Genomic DNA, 22,171 nt, shown 5'->3' with positions numbered 1-22,171 from the left:
GGAGAACCCAGTGTAGCTTAGAGGCAAACCAACTAATTTTTTCCCTTCCTAGACAAAGAAAACGTGTGTTTGAGCATTCTTTCCTGTTCACTGGGGCCACATACTGATTATAGTTGGAATGATGAAAACTCAAGAATGATAACTCTCCCACCCCAAATCTGCATTCAAAACAGAAAACTCAAAATTTGGAGAGGACACAAGAAAGAAGGAGCCTGGCCTCCTGGAACTTCTAAGGCAGCCTAATCAGAACAACTGGGTTAACCTAGTTAACAGAAAGCACTTCATTTGGGGGCCATCCAGCAGCTGACTGCTCTAATACCTCCTGGTCTCAGCTGATGTCTGACAGTAGTGTAATGCCTCAGCTTCCTTCCTAAAGGTTCCCTCTTTGCTCAAGAGAGAGTTGGGTTTCTTTTGCTTACAATTTAAGAGTTCTAACAGCCAGGATGAATATAAAGAGCAACCATCTAAAACACCAGGGAGATAAAAATATGTGACAACCCCCAGGTGTCTAGGTAACACCTAAACATTTCCTCAGAACAAAGATTTCCTCAGAATGTTCTCAAATGCTTGAAAGAGCTCAAAATCACTTCTTCACTTAAGATGTAACTTTTCACAGTAAAACCAATCATGAAACAGCAGCTGATTTATGCACACATCATAAGAAAGGCATTAAATAAGTTAAGTATTTGGAGTGACATTTCCAACAAACTGAAGACAACATACAAAGACACCTTATTCCTACTGCCAGGGGCTACTAGATTTAAGTTCACACGCCATAGCAAACTGTTCTTTTCTTTATCCCCTTCATCCTAGAAATGCATGTGAAGTTGTAACAGCCCTGACTTGGGGTTTCCCTATTGCTATGCCCTCAGGAACTATCATCTAGAATTCTAGCATGCCTGGTAACGCTCACTAACCAGAAGTAACTTCTGCTGCTGTTCCAGAACTTACTAGGTGGAGAGAGAGCAAGACACAACTCCAAGAATTTGACTCACGAGGCTGGGGTAAACAATCTAGTTTGGGTGAGTCTAGGAGCCCAAACAGTGCTTGCAAAGATGCGTGTTCAAGAGTCACCAAAGCATTTATAAAGCAGCAAATGAGGTGACAAATATACAGGACAGTGATGCCAGAAAGCCGCGTTGGCCAAGGACAGTTGTCAGGACTTGGGCCAGGGATGATGAAATTAAGTATGGATGCTAGGCAGTTTCTGTAAGTAAATTTGTTTTTTTTTTTGTTTGTTTTTGTTTTTTTTTTTGTTTTTTTTTTTTTTTTGGTTTTTCGAGACAGGGTTTCTCTGTAGCTTTGGAGCCTGTCCTGGAACTAGCTCTTGTAGACCAGGCTGGCCTCGAACACACAGAGATCCGCCTGCCTCTGCCTCCCGAGTGCTGGGATTAAAGGCGTGCGCCACCACCGTCCGGCCCTCTGTAAGTAAATTTGTACTGGAGCCAGTGGAGGCCAGAAGAGGATACTGGATCCCTTGGGACTTGAGTTACAAACAGTTTTGAGCTGCCTGATGTGGGTGCTAGGAACTGAACCTGGGTCCTTGGCAAGAGCAGCAAGTGCTCTTACCGGCCGAGCCAGCTCTTCAGCCCCCGTGTTATACTCCTCCTTCACGTCCACGGGTTTAGTTTCTTTTCCCCACAGTCCTGTAAGGTAGGTGTTGATCCTCTCACTTTACAGATGGAGAAACTGAGGCTCACAGAGGTTATGGCTTGATCAAGGCCACAGCTAGCAAGAGACTGTGCAGCAGTTCAAGGCCGAACTATCAAAATGTGTCTTCTGCTCTGTGATTCTTCAGGGGTCTTATATGTCGTGTTTCTCAAGGAAGTGTGCTGACACGCGAGCCCCTTTTCATACAGGAGCCTAGGAGAGCAATGATAGTCACGTGGTCTCAACTGTTACACATCACCCTCCTGGTCTGTGGGGTTATTTCTTCAAAACATTCTCCTATCCAAAACTGGGTCTAGTGTCCCTCCTGTGTTCCCAGGTCCTGCATATGCACCAGTGTTGGCACTCTGACCAAACTGTCGATGTGTCTCTTTTGCTAGCATAAAACCGCCTTCCAGGAAAAGTCCCGCCAAATCTCCACTGCTAGTATCTACAGTAGCTGGTAGGATAGTCGATATTAGTGTTTGGTTAAGGAATTAGTAGTGATGGGGCACAAACATAGCATCCTTCACCATATGACAGACATGGATCAGTGATACCAAGAGAAACTATAAACAATCTGGCCCAATACAGATCATCTGTTCATTGATGTGGGACCCAAGTCTCAAAGATGTCAATTAACTCATCCAAGGTACCCTCAAAAGTATCAAGAAGATGACAAGTGATGGCAGTGACCTACCGTTGTGACTGAGTTCAAAGACAGCCATCCCCTCACATTTAGCTCAGAGAGGGGCCATGTGGTTTACCGGATCCATGGATTCCAGGTATCATTTTGTTTCTGCCATCTACCAGTCCTATGATTTCCAGCAGGTTCCTTCATCTGAATCATAATTTCTGCATCGTTATCTGGGCTATTAATAACTCCCAAGTTGTTGGGGTTATTAAATCTGCCAACATACATAGAGTGCCTAGCAAAGCACAACACTATGTGCTAAATAAGCGTTTACTAAATGAATCATGAGTCCCTGTTCAGCACAACACAACTTCACAAGCCTAGTTCAGGCTTTGCTGTTAAGACTCTGCCAACATGGCAGGTGGCAAGGTTACCTGTAATTATAGAGTCATATTAACTGGAGACTGGGTCCTTGGTAGAATCAGATCTTAAAGCTGTTGTTTAACTTCACCTCTTGCAACCCTACCCACGGTTCCCTTCATCCGAGTTGCCCTCCCCACTGTCCTCATGTCACACAAAAATTACCCATCCTCTATTGCCTAGCCAGACTTACCCTGTCTTTGAGTATAATGGCTTGAATGAGAAATGTCCCCTAGAGGCTCAGACATTTGACCTCATGGCCCCCAGCTGGAGGTATTGTTTGGAGACATTTAGGAGGTACAGCCTTCAGAAGGAACTACATCATGGGGGTGGGCCTTGAGAGTTTAAAACCTCACACCACTCCTAATTCACTCCTTCAAGCTTGTAGTAAGGAATGTGTGCTCCCAGCTTTTTGTTCAGCTGCCCATTGATATCCTGTCCCTGTCATTAGGACTATAACCTTCTGCTACCCTAAGCCAAATGAAACTCTTTCTTCTGTAAGTTGCCTTGGTTATGGTGTTCTAGCACAGGAGCAGAAAAATAACTAATACGTATGGAGTAGGAAGGCATCTCTAATGCTTGTGACCTCATCAGTCCATCCTTGTCTCAAGGGTCACTCTCCACTACAGTAAAGAGTCCTACAGTCTGAACGTCTATGTCCCCACCAAAATTCACATTGAAACTGCAGGTTAAACACAGACAGTGTTAAGAGTCTTAATGACTGATTAGACCACGCGTCGTATGCTCTCATAAATGCATTAGTGACCTAGAAAAGTGTTTACATGGCCTGGAGAGATAGCACGGTAATTAGGAGCTCTTAATTGCTCTTGCAGAGGACCTGAATTCAGTCTCCAGCACCCACGCCAGGCAGCTCACCATCTCTCGTGACTCCAGCTTTCGGCATGTCTTCTGGCATCTTTGAAATACTGAACTGACACACGGATGCCCAACAGTCAAACACACACTCACACACACGCGCACACGCACACAACTTAAAAAATAAGTAAATTTTTTTTAGAGCACCCGAAGAGCAAGTTCACCCTCCTGGCATATGAAGACACAGAAATATGTATCATCTGGGAGACAGAGGAAGCTACCAGCAGACGCCTTCCAGCACCTTACCTTGCTCCCAACCTGAAGTGCCCTTAGAAATAAACTTGTATTGGCAGGTGTGGTGGTACACATGTGTAATTCCAGCACTTGGAGGCTGAGAGGGAAGGAATGCCACAAGTTCACAGAACAATATGAGTTACATAGTGACTTCTAGGCCATCCTGAGCAAGACCCTTTCCCAAAAAACAAATAATAATGATAACATTTTTTTTTTTGGTAGACAGGGTTTTGGCATCTCCTCCTGGCTGTCCTGGAACTAGCTCTTGTAGACCAGGCTGGCCTCAACTCACAGAGATCCACCTGCCTCGACCTCCCCAGTGCTGGGATTAAAGGTGTGTGCTACCACCATCTGGCTAGTAGCCAGTACTCTTAACTTTTGAGTCATCTCTCCATTCCCTTCATAAATATTTTAATCAGGATTATTTGAGGGTCTTTGTTTTTGTTTGGGCGCATGAAACAAATCTGTTTTAAATTTATTATGTGTATTTATTAAATATAATTGACTGTGGTGTGTGTGTGTATGTGTGCGTGTGCGCGTGCGCACATGTCTTACATACATTTATGCCATGGTGCACATTTAGAGATTAGAGGGCAATTTGTGGGAGTAGGTTCTCTTCTACCACATAGATCCCGGGGATGAGTGGCTGAGCAGCAGCAAGTACACTTACCCTCTGAGCCAGCTCACCAAAATCTAATCATTCATATATTGAGACTTGAAGAAGAAAGATGAAAATGAAACAATTATTTCCGATAGACATATTTCTTTCAGGCTTTCTCGAAAGCTTTATTCCCTACCCCACACAAAATTCATCTAGGAAAGAGGAATTTCTTCTGAGTTTTACTACCTGAATTTTCTGGACTAGTGGCATCCTTCCCAAAGTTAACTCTTAGAAAGCAAAATTATTGAATCTTGACCAGAAAAGCTTATTCGGCTTTCTTTAGTCTGCCAAAACAATTAAAATTTGGCATAGCTAATTAAAATTGCTCTCTAAGACAAAATCAGAAACCTCTGTGTGTGGGGGAAAGAACAAAGGAAGTAAGAGAAGATTCAGAAATGCTAGGGCTGGCCCCAAAGTGGCCCAAATGGCAAAGGGGACATTACCCACAACTTTCCTGGGACAATCAGAGTGCCACATAAAACAAACACTAGTCTAAGACGACTTCGTCTTACAGTGGCCACTAATGTGATTTGGTGCGTGTGCTTTCCTAAGACTTCAAGTCTATGGATTTATAAATAAAGGCGGATTTCTGTCAGACCATGAGTCCATATTTATTTATTTATTTATGATTGAATGAATAAATTTTATTTGACACTGGATCTCACTATATAGCCCTAGCTAGCCTGGACCTCGATATATAGACCAGGCTGGCATCAAATTCAGAGCCCCAGGATGCCTCTGCCCCCCGAGTGCTAGGATTAAAGGTGTGTACCACTATTCTTGATATGAGTTCCAACTTTGGTTCAAAACAATACTGTTACCATATACCATAGGTAAACTTCTTTAAAGATTTATTTTTAATTGTGTGTGTGTTTGTGTAAGAATGTATATATATATGTATATGTGTGTGTGTGTGTGTGTGTGTGTGTGTGAGTATCAGAGTGCATGCAGAGGTCAGAGGCATTAGAGCCTCCAGAGCCAAAGACTGTTGTTGTCTAGCACATGTCTTGGGACCAAACATGGATCCTTTTCTCTTAATTGCTGACCCATCCCTCCAGACCCAAACTCATGTTCACTTTAATTTGACTCCCAAATCAAGTCTAAGAGCTACCACTAGCCTTGTTCACTGGAGGATGCCCAAACCTACCTGGTCCCAGGCGCCATCCTGAGATTTGAGCCCGGTTTGGTCCTCGCAACCACAGTAAACTCTAAGGAGTTATGGCATATCCCTTCCCTCCAATTTTATCCTTTTATCGCAAATTCATTACAATCTTACCAAAAAACTTAAAGTCAGTTTCTAAAAATTTGCATATAGCCTCCACCCAAATTATTCAAATACTAATAATGTTTTACCACATTTTCCTTATCATTTTCTCTGCTATAGATACCGCTTTATCTCTAGATATTCAGTATTTCATATTCCCGTGGTATAATTATCAAAATCAGGAAATTAATATTGACCCTAAATCTAATCCAGTTTCAACCCTTGATTGATTTTACTCGCTGTACAAATAGCACTCATTATTGCGATATGAATTATATCAATAGACAAAAGAGAAAATTTTCTTTGATGCAGGAACTAATCCAGGACCATGTGTGGATTTACTTTCTATTTGTCCCTCGGTATCTTTTAATGTAGATGCGTCCCTGCCTTTCACACTTAGCCTCATTCTGTGAGGCGGGCCTTTTGCTGAACCCGAAGCCTATTTGATAATAAAAAGTGCTGCAGCACGGATGCAGGCTGTGACCTATGAACTCTGAAAATGCCATGTTAATGGGAGAAGTTGTTCATACAGGAGCACACATGGTATAAGTCCATGCAGATTAAATGACTGAAATAGGTATCCACCTATGCCTTTCCTCCTTAACCACAGGCTCAAACCTCACTTTAGCAGTGATCTGACAAACTGACCTACACGTCCCTAAGATGCAAGGGGGTGGGAATGCAGTGTCACCGATGGAAAATCCTTAGCCCAAGCTTAATAATGAAAAACATAATCAGGAGATCCCAATGCCAGCCAACAGAGTAACAAACTTAAGACTTTCAAAGATAACACCAGGACAAGAAGACATATTATGCTACACTAAAAATAAACAACCAAAGGACAGGATTATCTTATATGAATCATACCTGATTCAATTTCGGCTCAAACATTTTTTTTTTTTAAAGAAAAAGACTTTTATTGGGAATGGCTCTGTTGATAAAGCAGCTGCTGCGCAAGCATGAGGACACAAGTTCAAATCCTCAGCACTCACGTGTTTAAAAGCTGGGCTTAGCCAGGTGTAGCGGTGCATGCCTTTAATCCTAGCTCCTGGTGGGCAGAGGCAGGTGGATCTCTGAGTTTGAGACCAGCCTGATCTACAGAGCAAATTCCAGGATAGCCAAGGCCACACAAAGAAACCCTGTCACAATAGATAGATTAGATAGATAGATAGATAGATAGATGATAGATAGATAGATAGATAGATAGATAGATAGATAGATAGATGATAGATTAGATAGATAGATAGACTAAACAAATAAATGAAAATAAAAAGAGTGGGTCAAAGACACATACAGGAAGGCCGGGTGATGGTGACACCCGCCTTTAATCCCAGCACTCGGGAGGCAGAGACACATGAATCTCTGGGAATTTGAGGCCAGCCTGGTCTACAGATCCAGTTCCAGGACGGCCAAGGTAAAACCCTGTCTTAGGGAAGAAAAAGTCATCATGAACACCAGTTGTATAAGGCTTAGTGCTAGATAATTAAAATATATTCTCTGGGCTAGAGAGCTGGCCCGGTGGTCAAGAGTATTGTTATTCTCACAGAAGACTCAGGTTAAGTTCCTGGAATCTACATGTGGTTCATAACCCTCTGTAACTTGTTACAGGAAATCGGATGTCCTCTGCCAGCGTCTGAGGGCACTAAACACACACACACACACACACACACTTATACACATAAAATAAAATAAATCAATAAATATCAAAACCCTCTCATTTAACTCTCACAACAATCTTACTACGGAACAGGTTTAAAGACGTGAAGTCCTCTAAAGGAGAATACACATGGTAAGAGAAAATGCAGAGATGTACATATGAACTCTAGCACATGAACACACACATTAACATGTGATTTCACAGGTCCTGTCTTCCTGATGACCTCCAAGGGACCCTTGTGTTATAAATTTAGTCCCCAACACTGAAAAAATAATCCCAAGGAACTTTTTGATAGAATAATCTTGAGGAAGCTTCTAGTTTTCAAAGCATCTAGTTTCAAAAATTTCCATGGGAAAGAACCTGAAAACAAGTCATCTGTGGGTCACATCAAAATCTCTCTTCACAACTGGGCGGTGATGGCACACACCTTTAATCCCAGCTCTTGGGAGGCAGAGGCAGGCAGATATCTGTGAGTTCGAAACCAGCCTGGTCTATAAGAACTAGTTTCAGAACAGGCTCCAAAGCAACACAGAGAAATCCTGTCTCAAAATCAAAACAAAAAAAAAAAATCCCTCTTCATTTGGCAATGTTCATTTGGAGAACAGCCACAATTCCACCACAGCCAAGAAGATACAGAAATTATTTCCTAGGTAATTATAACATTGTGGTGTTTTATTTGTCTTTTCCCCTTCTGTGCAATAAAATAAGAGGGGGAAGATACATTACAGAAATTTTCATGCAGTTAAATACAGAAAAATATTGCCAATAGTTCACTCAATTGTATTTATTTTGTGCATATGTAACTTTGCTTATCTGTAAAATTCAAAAAGCCCATTGATTTAGGGACTATTATGGCCATTAGAATGATTTTTGAGAAATTAACTTAAATTTGGGAAGTTGAGTCCTGAAAGAAACCAGAACTGAAATACTTCTGAATTTCCCTAAAACTTAGCCACGAAACATCTCAAAGGCTATATAGGTCTCAGAAAACGGTCTGCTAACAGCATTTACATTTGACATCTCATTATTCCTGGTTGCTTCTTTCAATATGCTGAAATCTTTCGTTATTTAGAAAGCATCCTCAGAGACCTAGTTTGGTCCAGCCAGTTAATGAACGTGCAGAGCCCATGCTAATGCAAGACCTGGGAACCTTCTCCCTAGAGCTGTTCCTTGCCTTCATCTGTAGAGCCAAAGGCTGTGTGGGCCACATTGTTATTTCCCCACCACCCAAGAATGATGTCTCCTGGGGGCTGTGCTGTCCTAGCCCTCCAGATGACCATGTGTCTTTTACTCTTCAGAGAAATTCTTTTTTTCTTAAGATTTATTTATTTATTATATATACAATATTCTGCCTGCATGTATCCCTGTGGGCCAGAAGAGGGCACCAGATCTCATTACAGATGGCTGTGAGCCACCATGTGGTTGCTGGGAATTGAACTCAGGACCTCTGGAAGAGAAGAAGCCAGTGCTCTTATCCTCTGAGCCATCTCTCCAGCCCCAGAGAAATTCTTGAAAGCAAACACCCTTTTACTTGATGATGCACTCCTAGCATGGAGTACATACATCTGAACATCAGTATCCTGTAGTGAGATAAACCCATTTTGTAAAAGAGAAAACTAAACCTTGAAAATGAATAAATATGCCATTCCCAACATCATACATTAATAAATAAGTAGTATGCCAGCCTAGCCTCATCAGAGCTCTCTTCCCTAGACTACCATGCCACACCCCTCCACAAGCGATAGGAGGACTAAAACAAAGATCTTAGATGTGTCCCAGGAACCTGAACTTCAACAAAACCCGCAGCCCCCACCTTCTTGAACAAACACACCCAATCAGCTGTCTCTTTCTCTGTAAAAGTCACCTGGATTGCTTAAAATGAAAAACGCAAGCCATACTCTACTTTTTCTTCCTGTTCTCACATCTAGTCAAACAACTCATTCGTGTGATTATAATGTTCAAACCTGCATGTCTCTCTAGTCTCCACCACGAGTCAAGCATCATCATCCATCACCAAGACTTCAGAGGTACCAGCTACTCAATCTCCAGATTCAACTTGGTCAAACTTTCATCCAATTTCTTCTCTGTCTTTCAAAAATGTTCATCATTTATTATTGCTGTGTGTGTGTGTGTGTGTGTGTGCACAGCCTTGAGCTCTCGAGCATCTTCCCATACAACAGCACACATGGACATCAGAGGACATCTTTCAGGAGTCGGTCTTCTCTTTCCTCCATGGGTTTGAGGGAATTACTCAGGTCCTCAGGCATATATGGCAAGTGCTTTTTACCCACGGAGCCATCCTCCTAACCCTACGGTGTATTAAATATAATTTCATACATGGCATTCATCTAGCTAATTAAAGCGCTTCCTAAATTCCCATTACCCTGAGGATGAAGACCAAAATCGCCTTGTCATTCAAAACTGCCCAGGCTCCAGCCTCTCCCATCTCTTCCAGCTCCTTCATTCTACTCCCTGTCTCTTACTCTTCTCTTTGTGTGCTGAACGTGCTGTTCCTCTGCCTGCCAAAAAACCTATTTGCCCTATTCTAAGCAACTCCCATTGCTACCCCAAATTACTCCTGACCACTCAGGTCCCTTTTTAAATGCCACTTCCCACAGGAAACTAGCCCGGGTTACTCCAGAAAAGCAACAGTCATATTGGGTACTCCCATTCCATCTTCAATTCAATCACCAGGAAGAATGGTACATCTCTCCTGGAACAGTTCAGGGCAGGGGTAACATCTCTTCATTGATGGACCATGGTGCTTATCACACAATACCCGCTCATTTGATCTTTGCTGTCAGATTAAGTTCCGGGCTTTATCGTGGAGGGTTTTTAACAACAGGCCAAGCAAACCAAGAAGCAAGCGCTGGTTTCCCTTTGCAGATCTACATCCTGAGGCAGAAAGAAATTTCCAGCTCTTGAAAGTCATAGGACAGCAGGGATAGAGGCAAATCAAATCCTCCATTCATCTCATTTCTCGTCCCTACGTCACTAAAAACCCCAGTGAGTGGGGGGGGGGGGGGGGAGGCATGACAGGAGAAGGGAATTAGTAATGCAAGGTGGCACAAAAGGAGTCCCATCCACCTGTCACAAAGGCTGACTTCAAATGGACGCGGGACTTTGCACGCCTGAAGAAACACGACTGTTAAGAGACACAGCTGCCACCACACCCAGCTCCCGGGGAGAGCAGCAGAAAACAACAAACTTCTTTTCTCCACAAAGAAGACAAAATGGCAGGAACTGCAACTACCTTCGGAAACCCAAACGCAGGTTTGCTACTCACACTGTCACCAGCGACGTGCTAAGGGACAGGCTCTCTTCCCACCGTTCACTGGATCAGGGATAAGAAACAAAAAGACTACATGAATCAGAAACTACTTAAGACTACTTCCTTTGGGAATCATGTATGAATTATCTGTGTGAAGCCTTAAAAGAAATTGTTAAGCCATGGGCATTTCTTAGCAGGTGCCACGGAAAGGGAAGATACGAGAGCTCCATAGCTGCGTGTCCTTGTCCACATGCTCCTGGGCCCGGGTTATGTCCGTCAGGAAAACCCCAACCCCAGCCCTGGATCAGACTCACCGCTGTCAGCCTTGCAAGCACAGACTCCAAGAAAAAGAAGCCTCAGGACCTCTTCAAAGAGGGCTCTGAATAACAAGACACAGAGCCTACAACCTCTAACCCCAGGGTTCCTTGGGGGGTGGGGTGAAGGTATGGGGAGTGGAAAGAGAGTTAGAAAAAAGAGAAGTGATACTCTCCTGGCCCAGGGGAGATCCTGAAACAGAGAGGGAAAACCAGCATGCATTGCAAATAGACTAGGAAAGAAATGGGATTTGAAGAGATGTGAGCGGGGTAGGGAGAGAAAGGAAAGGCGTAGAAGGGAAGGGCAGGATGTCACCACAAAGATGTTGGAAGAGGCAACAGACTGGTGATCTTTTCTCAAATCCAAAGGCTGCTCGACGCATGCCAATAAACCACTCTACGTAGAAAGCCCGTACAATGGACAGTCCTTTCCATTCAGTAACACGCAGCATTTTACAAATCACCCAGCTGCAACTTTGGGGACCTGAGCATCTAAATTAAAAATGAATAAAAGTGGTTCAAAGAAGCTAAAGGAATGACACCCCCTCCCCCCCCCCCCCAGCCCCAAAGCCTGACTCAGCTGTGGAAAGCTTTAGCACTTTGGAGTTAAGCAAATACTCTGGCATTTCTCCTTCTTTTGACATTCCTAAAGGGGGTGTGGTTGACCCTAAGCCCATTCATTTCCAAGGTTGTACATCTCTCAGCTAAGACTGGCCCCATCTGTTTTGGAGCCAGCCAGCTGTTTATCTCAAAGGAACATATTTGTTGCGGTGTTCAAGCCTTTAACTCTTAGAAGAGAAGAGGAGAGCCAGCATCATACAAGCCAGAATGTTGCCTGCCTTCTTAAATGTGTCAGTTCGCTGAAAAACAAAATTCAAACAAAAAGCACACTCGCAGGGTCCCTGGTTGCCCTGGTCAGGCTCCCTGTTCTTGGATACCTTTCAGGGATGGCCAGTAAAGGGTGACAGTACTTCTAACTTTTCCTTTCCCTAAAGTGTTAAAAAGGAAAAAAAAAAAAAAGTACCCAGGTTTTCCAATTCCGTCTACAAACCGTTAAGTGTGAGTGGCGACTGAGCCTCGGAAAACGGCAGCTCGCTACAGTACCATCGTCAGTGGCGAAAGCCTATCGCGATGTAATTTAAAACACTCACACAAGCACAAATCTATCAGCTCCACTTCCAAACAATCCTGAATCCCGCAGTCGAGAAAACGGGAGGAAAAAAAAAAAAACTTAACAAAAATGCTGCTTCTAGCAGCCTAAGAAAAACCTTTCCCTAGACACGTGAAATATTTCTGACTGGCACCATTAGAGGACACTGTCACCTCAAATCAGCAGGAAAAAAAAGCGAGACAAACGACACAGACATGCAAACATAAAATAAAGCCCTATGAAACTTAAGCGACTCAAGAGAAGCGTGCTCATCTAAAAAAAAAAAAAAACAAACCAGTGTATGCTACTCCAAGACACACAAATGTCCTAAAGAAGTATGACCACCTTAAATCACTGTCTCCATTTCTCCCACACACATCACCCTTTCCCACTCAAACCTCAGCACCGGGGCCGGGGAATGACAGGACTGCAGACCGCCACCTTTGCCCTCCTCGTGGTTTCCAAGTGCACTTCCCAACATCCTTGCCAGCCCAGCCCCCTCTCCCAGCCTCAAAAAGGTTAAAGGGAGGCGAGGAAATTGGCAGGCACCAGTCCTCTGGCGGGGGCAGGTTGCTGGAGTTGTTCTTTGCAGTGACCCAAATTGCACAGAGCGATTTAGCTCTTAGCAGCGCCAGTGAGAACCTCCCGAATCCATACCCCCATTCCCGGCCCCATCTTCCAAAAGAAAGCCTTGAGCATTAAGCGGGAGGAATAACTTGGGAGAACGATTTGAATAAATCACTTCAACTCACCTGGTTTGGGATATTTCTCCCCACCCCAGGCATAAACAGAAATGATATGCGACTGAGTCACGCACGTAAGGGAAGGTGCTGCGGTGTCCTAAGTCCAAGGACTGGAGTCAGTCCCTGCCCTGGTCCTGCTGCTACTCAGGGCTCAGCTGGAGCGAGCGGCAATAGCGAGCCCAGCAGCAGCAGCAACAGCAGCAGCAGCAGTAGGGGGGGTGGGGGGTGGATAGACCGTAGCACAATGAATGCAGTGGGGTTTTGCAATGACATCATCCCTCTGTCCGAGCGGCCCCAATAGCCATGCTCCAGAGCTGTGCATTCTGGGACTTGTAGTCCTCTGAAGTCCGTGAGGGACGCAGAGGCTACAGCCGGAACTACAATGCCCAGGATGCCTCGGTCGGAGCACCCAGACTGAGAGAGACCGGACCGGCCGCCATGTTGAAGCTCGGGAGCTGCTGCGGGCTGAGTCTTCGGGGTCTCGTGGAGCTGAGAGGCGGCGTGGTGAGAATGGTGAGGCAGAGGACGTGGGGGTTGAGAGCCTCGAGCACTGGCTGGGACTGGATGAAGACTCCGCTGGGGATGGGCAGGGCCGTCGGACCGGAGATGGCCGCGCGAGTCGGCGTGAGCCTCCACCAGCCGGGCTTGCACAGGGCCTCACGCCTTTCCCTCAGCTTTTTTACCGGGAGACTCAGGGAGCCGCTTCACTTCCGGGCGTGGAAGACCCCTTAGACCTCGTAGCGGGACAGTCTGGGCGGAAGGGGTCTTTGTTGTGCCACGGGACGGCAGGCCTCGCGCCTCTCAGAAGAGACGCCCGACGATTGGAGCAAAACCTAGGTTGATTTTTTTTTTTGTCGTCTTGCCATTTTTCCCCCTCATTTCCCCCATGCCCTTTTCCTCAGATGTGACCCCCCCACCACACACACACACACACACACACACACACGTCGTTGGTAGATAATTGAGCGCGAAGGATCGTATTTTTGGTCCTAATGAGAAGAAAGGAGCTACTAAAAGAAGTTAGCGTCAAATCTTTCTTAATTCACCCGCGAAAGTAAAAGACATTATAAAAGGGACTGCAAGTGAGCAATCTTACTCAGGACTAATGCTGAGTGAAATGTGCTAAAATACGTAGGCTATTCGGTGTTGATATCCATGGATACCTATCTTGCCTTTTCTTTTTTTGTTAGCTTATACTAACAAAATTATGCAAACTAATGTATTTCATTGTGACATACTCACGCAGATAACGTTAGTTAACGTATTAACCATCCCCTCCCCTTACCCACTTGATACCCACCGTGCATTCAGTGTCTTCTCTGGCGTATTCCAAACAGAAGATTACTTCAAGAACTTTTGAAGCCTTTTGCTCAGCATCCCAAATTATCTGTTTTCCAGTTTCATAACTAAAGCCGTACTGTGTGCTTGTTTTTCAGATTCTGAAGTTGACTGGAAAGATGGCAAATTTTACCTCGTATATGCAGAGAGTCTCTAAAAAGCTAAAAATGCAGATAAGCATAATTTGTGTTGCTTGTTCTCCCACTCTTTTGCATTTACTTTGAAACCCGGGTTTTGTGCAGGAGACGTAACTCTGTGATGAGAACTCACCTAGCATACTCAAGGCCCTGGATTGGATCCCCAGGTTTGTTTACATCAGTGAAAGTACACACTATGCCTCTGTTAGAAGTTAATAAAATTCAACTGGTCGATAGATCTTCCTTTCAAAAGACCAAGCAGACTGGTTTTTAAATTGACAAAACACAATAGGAGTCAAAGGCATCTGCAAATGGTGGCCTTTAAAAACAGTTTGCAAAGATCCAGCTTATGTTCTGTTGTGAGAAGAAGCCAGGGGAGTGGCAAAAGCCATTCTTCCATGAATTCAGCAAGGTAAAAACCTCAAATACTGCTGTTCTACCCGTAATGGTGGTAAGTACTAGAAAGGAAACAGTGTTTACCATTTTTTTCTGCCTCTAGATGCAACTGTAGGGTTTAGGCAAATGAATCTTTGTTTTAAAAGACATTTATATGAGCAATATAATCTTAGTTCGGGTTACTGTCAAAGACTGATTTATTGAAGAAAAATAACATTGTTTGGAAATACTGTGAAAATGGAACCAATATATAATGTAGTGGCTTCTATAATTTGTCATGTGATTGAGTGCTTTGAATTATTTTAGCCTTATAGATAATGGCTATTTAACCATAAATGTGGGGGGGAAAGAAAAACGGTGTATTTTAGAAAGACTCTACAAGTTAAGTCTTAACGGTCACGGAAAAAAACAAATTCTATATTCTTTAGAAACTTAAGGAAAACATTTTACCGGGGAGTACAACTTTCAGACCTCCTCTTTGATTAAGGTGAACATTTGCCACAGTGTACGTTTCCAGAAGGGCACACCATTTGGATTTAGTTATCGTGCGTTTGGATTTTTTTGTTTGTTTGGAAAAATCTTTTAGTTCATTTCAGATAAGAAAACCAATTTTTCATGATTTAGACATTCTTACTTTGCATTGACAACCGTTAGGAAATAAGTCTCAGGTTAGTAGTACCGTAGCTGTTGTGTTTATAACACTTTGGCATAGGTTTTGCTGCTGGATTTCCATATGGCTCAAGGTAAATGCAGCAAATGTCTCTGGGTCAAAATTTAAAGTCTAGCTGGGCAGTGATGGTGCACGCCTCTGATACCAACATCAGAGAGGCAGCGGCAGGTGGTGAGTTCAAAGCCACCCTGGTCTATTGATTGAGTTCCAGGATGGCCAGGGCTACACAAGGCTACCTTGTCTCTAAAAACCAAAAGAAAAAGTATAATGACTTCAAGTTAATTTTAATTAACGACTGCCTATCTTATCTTATTTCTCAGATTTTAACAGGTCTAGACAATTGAAGGGGCACTATAGAACATGTGTTTGTAAGAATATATGCTGAAAAACTATGTGTTCATGAACATAGACATTTCAGGAAATTTAGGTATGCAGAATGTTGTGCTGTAATCAATTATGTAAGTAGGTATGTATTCATAGGTCTTCATTGGAGATGCTCTCTGAATTTGCTGTAAAGAGTAATCCTCTAAATTGTATCTCTTTTATAAACAGCTTAATTGAAATGAAATTCACATACACAGTTTACCTATTATTTAAAGGGTGTAGTCCAATGGGTTTTAGTTTGCTCAGAGTTCCAACCATCAACACACTTATACAAGAAAACTGCACAAAACCATGAGGAAATTGGTGTGGAAGGATTTGGGCTATACAAAGCTTACTATTGTAAGTAAAGTTGACATACAGTACTTCTCAGTTGCAATGCTGCAAGTAAATAGCATGTTCCTGTGTGTAATAAGTGGGCTTTACTAGACTGTTGTGGAGTATAACACTGTCACGGTTGTGAGTCATTAAGAGTGATGCACTGTTTACACTGATGACTGCCTTTTCTGCCTGATTATCTCACTGGGCATTACTTGAGTCCCATGAGAGTTCCATTTTCGGTGTTCATGTTTGTGTATTTGTTTGTTTGGTTTTGCTTTTGCTTTTCAAGGCATGGTCTCTGTCTAACAGCTGTGGCTTTTCTGGAACTCACTTTGTGGACCAAGCTGGCCTCGAACTCAGAGAGACATCCACCTGCCTCTGCTTCCTGAGTGTTGGAATTAAAGGCCTGTGCCACCACCGCCCAGCATTTGTGTCTTTCTAAAGTTCTGCTTTCTTTTTATCTGTTTCTTGCTGCTTTTGAGATAAATTCTAAACATTTTTATTTTCAAGTGGCATTGTTTCCTGTGAAGGCTTACTAAATTTTGTTCTTTTTCATATAAACTGAGTTAACAATAGTGAAAAGTCATCAAATTTTAGGGTTTAAGGAATGAAATGTGGAATAGAGAAAAGTAGATGCCAAATAAAGATACGAGGTTTGGATCTGAAGAAAAAAAATAATGGTAGGGACAGGCAGAATTAAAAGAGTTTAAGATGTTAGAAGCAACAACCTTATTTATTTTTAAAAGGTTTATACGTATGGGTGTTTTGCCTTCGTGTATGTGCTTGGTACCCTTGGAGGTCAGAAGAAGGCATCAGATTCCCCCTTGGAACTAGAGTTATAGGTGGTTTTGAGCCACCATGTGAGTGTTGGGAACTGAAACTGATCCTATGCAAAAGCAGCAAGTGCTTTTAACCACCGAACTTTCTCTATCTCACAACCTATTCAACCCCTGTCTTAGAAGCTAGAGTCCCCTCCTAATCGTTGCACAGTCATCACTTGCTGAAGAAATTTGAGGACATTTAACTTCCACTCTGCTGAGAGACCCAGCCAAGAAGACAAAGGAGAGGAGCTCTGAAATACTTTTGTAATAATTTTCCTATGTAATACTCAACATTTGGCTATGGGGCCTCATGGCACTAGCCTCTAATCCCCCAGTGCCTTTGAGGTAGAAACAGGGAAACTGACTTGGAGCCCAGCCTGGACTGAATAGGGAATTCTGAGCCACGTTGAGTTACATGGTGAATCCCTGTCAAACCACAGAAAAGATTTTCATTGAATTATTTTTCTTTTCATAATTGCCATTTTCAGGTCTTGGCTGCTTATATAACTTGTGCATTTGGGCGGGGAGGGTTGTTTTGTTTTTCCAAGCAGGGTTTCTCCTGGAACTAGCTCTTGTATGCCTGGCTGACCTCAAACTCATAGAGATCTGCCTGCCTCTGCCTCCCAAGTGCTGGGATTACAGGTGTGCGCCACCACCACCTGGCAACTTTTGTGCATTTTTTTATGATGCTATACAAAAACAAAATAAGATTCAAGCAGTGACCGTGAACCTTAGTATTGAGTAGTTCCATCCTAAAGGGTGGTGTTTGCTCTTCATGAGTGTATCGTTAATTTACACCAGCCCCAACTGGGATCCTTAGAACCACTATTGGAGAAAGCACTGCATGCATGGTGAATGGGACTGTTCTCTGCCCACCTGTCAATGTTTTATCAGCAGGAGAAATCCATAATGATTGGATTCATTAGATTGCTTATGTGGGAAATGTGTGGTTGTGCAGATACGAAAAATGCAAAAGGAGAAAAGCAACTGACAGGCAGTATAGGCCTCTGTAGATTTCTTAAATCCATCTCTGACATTTATTAAATTTCACATTGCCTGAAGTCATTCCATTGCTTAGCCTTTTCCTAGAAATTTAACTGAAAGGGTAAATGAAAATGAAAAAAAAATACTGTTTGATATAATGAAAAACTTTTAAAAGTATCAAGGGAAGTTATTCATTACAAAGTCCTGATATGGTAGTCCATCCAGTATGTCCAAATGTAGGTCTGTTTGTCCTCACGAGATCTGTACTTTCTAGTCTGGGTATAACTTGGGTTGTTTCTCAGTAAAGACAATATGGCTGCAGGTTAAATTGTGCTTTAAATAACATGTTTTGAACTACAGAAAAGTTGCAAAGTCATCTAGGTTGACTCCCCAAATCTGAATTTTATGTTCAGACTACTATCTGTTCCTGGCAGTTTTAAGACTGAATCCACCAATCTGCCAATACTTAATCTGTTGGGAGTGAAGGAGACACATTAATAAATGTGACTTGCTTTGAATCTGGAAATCTATGTTCAATGAGCCACTTGGCACCCCACCACGACCTCTTTCATTTTTCACAGACCTGAATCGCTGTGTAGCTCTGGTTGTCCTGGAACTGTCTATGTAAACTAGGCTGGTTCCAAACTCACAGAGATCTATCTTGGCACCATTTTTTCGGCTAAGCTAATTATGGTAACTAATTCATATCTGTGCACTGGTCTAGAACATATTTCAAAGAACTTAAGTAGAAATAAGTTCTTTTGACTGGGTGGTGGCACATGCCTTTAATCCCAATGCACAGGAGGCAGCACAGGTGAGTTTGAGGACAGCCTGGTCTACAGAGTTCCAGAACAAACTCCAGAGCTACAGAGACCCTGTCTCAAAAAAAAAAAACTTACCCTCTCCCCCGCAAAAATTGTTTTAATGTTTTGAGACATGGTCTTTCTGTAACCCTGACTGTTCTGTGTAGATCAGCCTGGCCTCAAACTCAGAGATCTTATCTCTGCTTCCCTAGTGCTAGAGCTAAAGGCATGTACCACCAAGCCTTGCATAAAAATGAGTTCCTAGTGGCTGTCATAGTTGAGGAAAGTAAATGACAGGATTGGCTTAAAAAGCATTTGACAGGTGGGAAACATTGGAGATAGTAAAATATGTATGTTCTTTGAGGTCAAACTACAGTTTGTCAAATCGTCAAATCATTTCTACAGCTGTACGTCATGGTGGTGGGTAAGTGTGCCTATGAGCACCATTTGTCAGCAAAAAGCTGATTTTGTTATTTGGTGGAATTTCACCATAGACAAATCTTAGTTCCATATGACATTGGTTTGTTCATGCTGGGCTTTTATTTGTACAAAAATTACATGCCTACTTCATTGAGTTTTCTAGTGAAGAATATAGTCCAACCACATAAGCAATAAGCAAATGTAGCTTAGATATGAAGGGTATATACTTAGGAAATTTTAAATCATGTGTAATTCTTGTATTACTAAAACAGGTATTGAGTAAGAAGCAGCTCTGTAATATTGATACTTAAAAGTATTAGTTTTTGGTGGACAAGGTTGAAGCATTTGTAAGTTTTTGACTGTAATAATTGAGTACAAGGGTGACCTATGACCCTCTTAGTCATGAGATAGCCTGTTTCAGAGTCAGGGATCCCTTTTTAAATCTGCAGCAGTCCATAGCTCTCTTCAATACAAAAACCTTTTAAATGCATAAGGTACAGTATATTGAATTAGGAAGAAAGTAATCAAAAATCTTCAAATGTAAATCTTTGCAGAGAAATATATGTCTTATGAGCTCCATGATACTTAGCAATGCTTCAGCCAATATCCAGCAGACGTATTTCAGTCCTTAGGCAGTTATTATAAGGTATCACTTTAATTGGGATAGTCATGATTACTGCTAATATTGTAATTTGTTTACATTTTTTTATATAATAAAAAGTACAAATAAGCAAGGTATGGTGGCTCATGCCTTTAATCCCAGCAGTCAGGAGGCAGAGGCAGGAGAATATTCTAGAGGCCAGCCTAGTCTATAAAGTAAGTTCCAGGACAGCCAGGGCTATTACACAGAGAAATCCCGTCTTGAAAAAAATAGTGCAAATAAAAAACCATGCGCTGAAATTTACCAAACTATAAATGTGAACTCTATACACTTAGTTTTTTTTTTTTTTTTAAGAATTTAGTATGTTTTTATTTCCTCTCCTACCAGGTTGTATTCAGATGTGCAATACCTAGCATATCCAAGGCTGGGGTAGTAGGAGAGACATGAGCCTGAGCTATATAGGCCTTATCTGAAGTACATTATAAGATCTCATCACTGAAAGTTTGTGCCTTATCCAATATAATTCAAAATGCTCATAAAATTAATTAAGGGGCCAGGCGGTGGTGGCGCATGCCTTTAATCCCAGCACTCGGGAGGCAGAGGCAGTCGGATCTCTGTGAGTTCGAGGCCAGCCTGGTCTACAAGAGCTAGTTCCAGGACAGGCACCAAAGCTACAGAAAAACCCTGTCTTGAAAAACCAAAAAATAATAATAATAATAATAATAAAATTAATTAAGGGGCTGGAGAGATGACTTAGTAAAGAATAATGGCTGCTCTTCCAGAGAACTCAGATTCAGTTCCCTGCACCCACATGGGGGCTCACTGTGGCTGTATATGACATAATGTACAGATACATATGCACATAGTAAAAAAAATCTTTTTAAAAAATGCATGAATTTAGGAAATCTTTATGTTGGAATAATCCGTTTGTTTCTTACAGATTCAGTACAAGTGTCTGGAGAATGTGAGCTTGGCTGTATCTAGTGCACCTGATACATGCATACGAAGAACTTAGTAACACAAGTAAATAGAAGAGCAATATTAGAGAATGTTAAATCCAAGGAGCATCATGGAAACCATACGTAGGATTATTCTGCTCAGTAAGTAAGCACTGGAGTTGTTCCTAATGTGAGACTGTCTTAGCATCCTAAGGTTACATTCTCAACAGAAATAAAATACTGACATCATATGTATTTAGGTATCTTTTTCATTACTTGTTACAGGAATTAACCATAGTTTTGAAGTTTAAGCTCAAATCCAGGCCATCCAGGTGACTGAGCAGGTAAACCGAACTTGAGTTTGAACCCCAAAACCCAAGGGGGAGCTCCTGAAAGCTGTCTTCTGACCTTGTGTCTGCCAGCCTGAACTTCCGCACATACACATTATACACTTAACAATTTTTTTAGAAGTCTACAGAGTTCCAGGACAGGCTCCAAAGCTACACAGAGAGAAACCCTGTCTCGAAAAACGAAACAAAAAGAACAAGTCTGCCTGGCCATAGAGAAGGTGAGACTACAGCTGGTTGGTTCAACCTAAGGTCCACTGCATAGGAACTCCTGCTCAAGAGGAGCAAAATGAAAGTTACATTCTTGAGTGTTTCAACTCTACACATATCCCAAAGAGGTGCAGCAACCATTGTCAACAGATTTGGTGAAAAGAGTTCTGTTTAAAGCACACCACCTGTGCGTGATTTCATAAATGTATCAGGCCTTGGGAAATTTGAGTTCAGAGCTGTTTTGTAGATCCCAAGATCGTGTCTCAGAAAGCAAATCCTTCTGGCTGGGATTAAAGGTATGTATCATTCCTTGCTTAAAACTGCATACTATGTAGAGTTTAAATGTATTTAAATACTTAAGTTGCAATAATTTTCTCTATTTTTGCCTTCACAGTGTAATCATCCTTCAACTCCAAGAAAAGTAGTTCCAAGTTTTGGAAGTTTGTACTTAATGCCTCACAATTCAATAGTTCTTCTTCCACACAAATGTTTTCACATGCTTGTCCAGAAGAAAATGCAGTTTAGGCAGAAACATTCTAATTTAGACAAAGAAAATAATAATAATAAAGGCAAAGAAGATTCCCCACTCCTTGATCCACATAGGGAGCCCTAGACCAGTGTCAAATTGGTGTTTGAAGAAGATAGAATATCATTCAACAAGAAAATTGAGCAACTGACAGTAAAACCTGACCCTGTCAGTACTTACTGTAAGTGATCCTTAGTAACAAGCACTGATTGCCATGATGCCCGGTGCCAGGGTGGGTGGGCACATTATAATACATACATGGACACTTCCTTTCTGACCTCAAAGATACTGAATGCTGCATTGTTACTGATCCTAATTACATATGATAAAAGACTTATATTTCCCTTTCAGACCATATGGTACTGAAAATACAGAAGATAAGTCACATTTTCAGAATAGCTTGACTT

At 42.2% G+C, this 22,171-nt stretch overlaps 1 protein-coding gene and 1 long non-coding RNA gene across 3 annotated transcripts in view; one reads left to right on the top strand and one right to left on the bottom strand.

Moving 5' to 3' along the window:
- Rab30 (RAB30, member RAS oncogene family) overlaps window positions 1–13,072 on the bottom strand; it is a 64,806-nt gene extending 51,734 nt beyond the window's left edge. For both annotated transcript variants that reach the window (XM_041657182.1, XM_041657173.1), the window contains exon 1: window positions 12,881–13,072. The gene's annotated coding sequence lies outside the window, so the exon portion shown is untranslated. The remainder of the gene's footprint in view (window positions 1–12,880) is intronic.
- Window positions 13,073–13,297: 225 nt separating this feature from the next.
- Window positions 13,298–20,762, top strand: LOC121451507. Its single transcript, XR_005974734.1, has 3 exons — window positions 13,298–13,384; window positions 14,308–14,513; window positions 20,684–20,762. It is a non-coding gene; the product is annotated as an uncharacterized LOC121451507 (long non-coding RNA).
- Window positions 20,763–22,171: the final 1,409 nt, after the last annotated feature.

This window comes from Microtus oregoni, unplaced genomic scaffold (genome assembly GCF_018167655.1).
Source record: "Microtus oregoni isolate MIOR12 unplaced genomic scaffold, Mior012 000000F_ref0000247, whole genome shotgun sequence".
In the NCBI taxonomy this organism is placed as follows: domain Eukaryota; kingdom Metazoa; phylum Chordata; class Mammalia; order Rodentia; family Cricetidae; genus Microtus; species Microtus oregoni.
The sequence above is the reverse complement of the archived record's forward strand: the minus strand, read 5'-3'. Positions and strand labels throughout refer to the sequence as shown.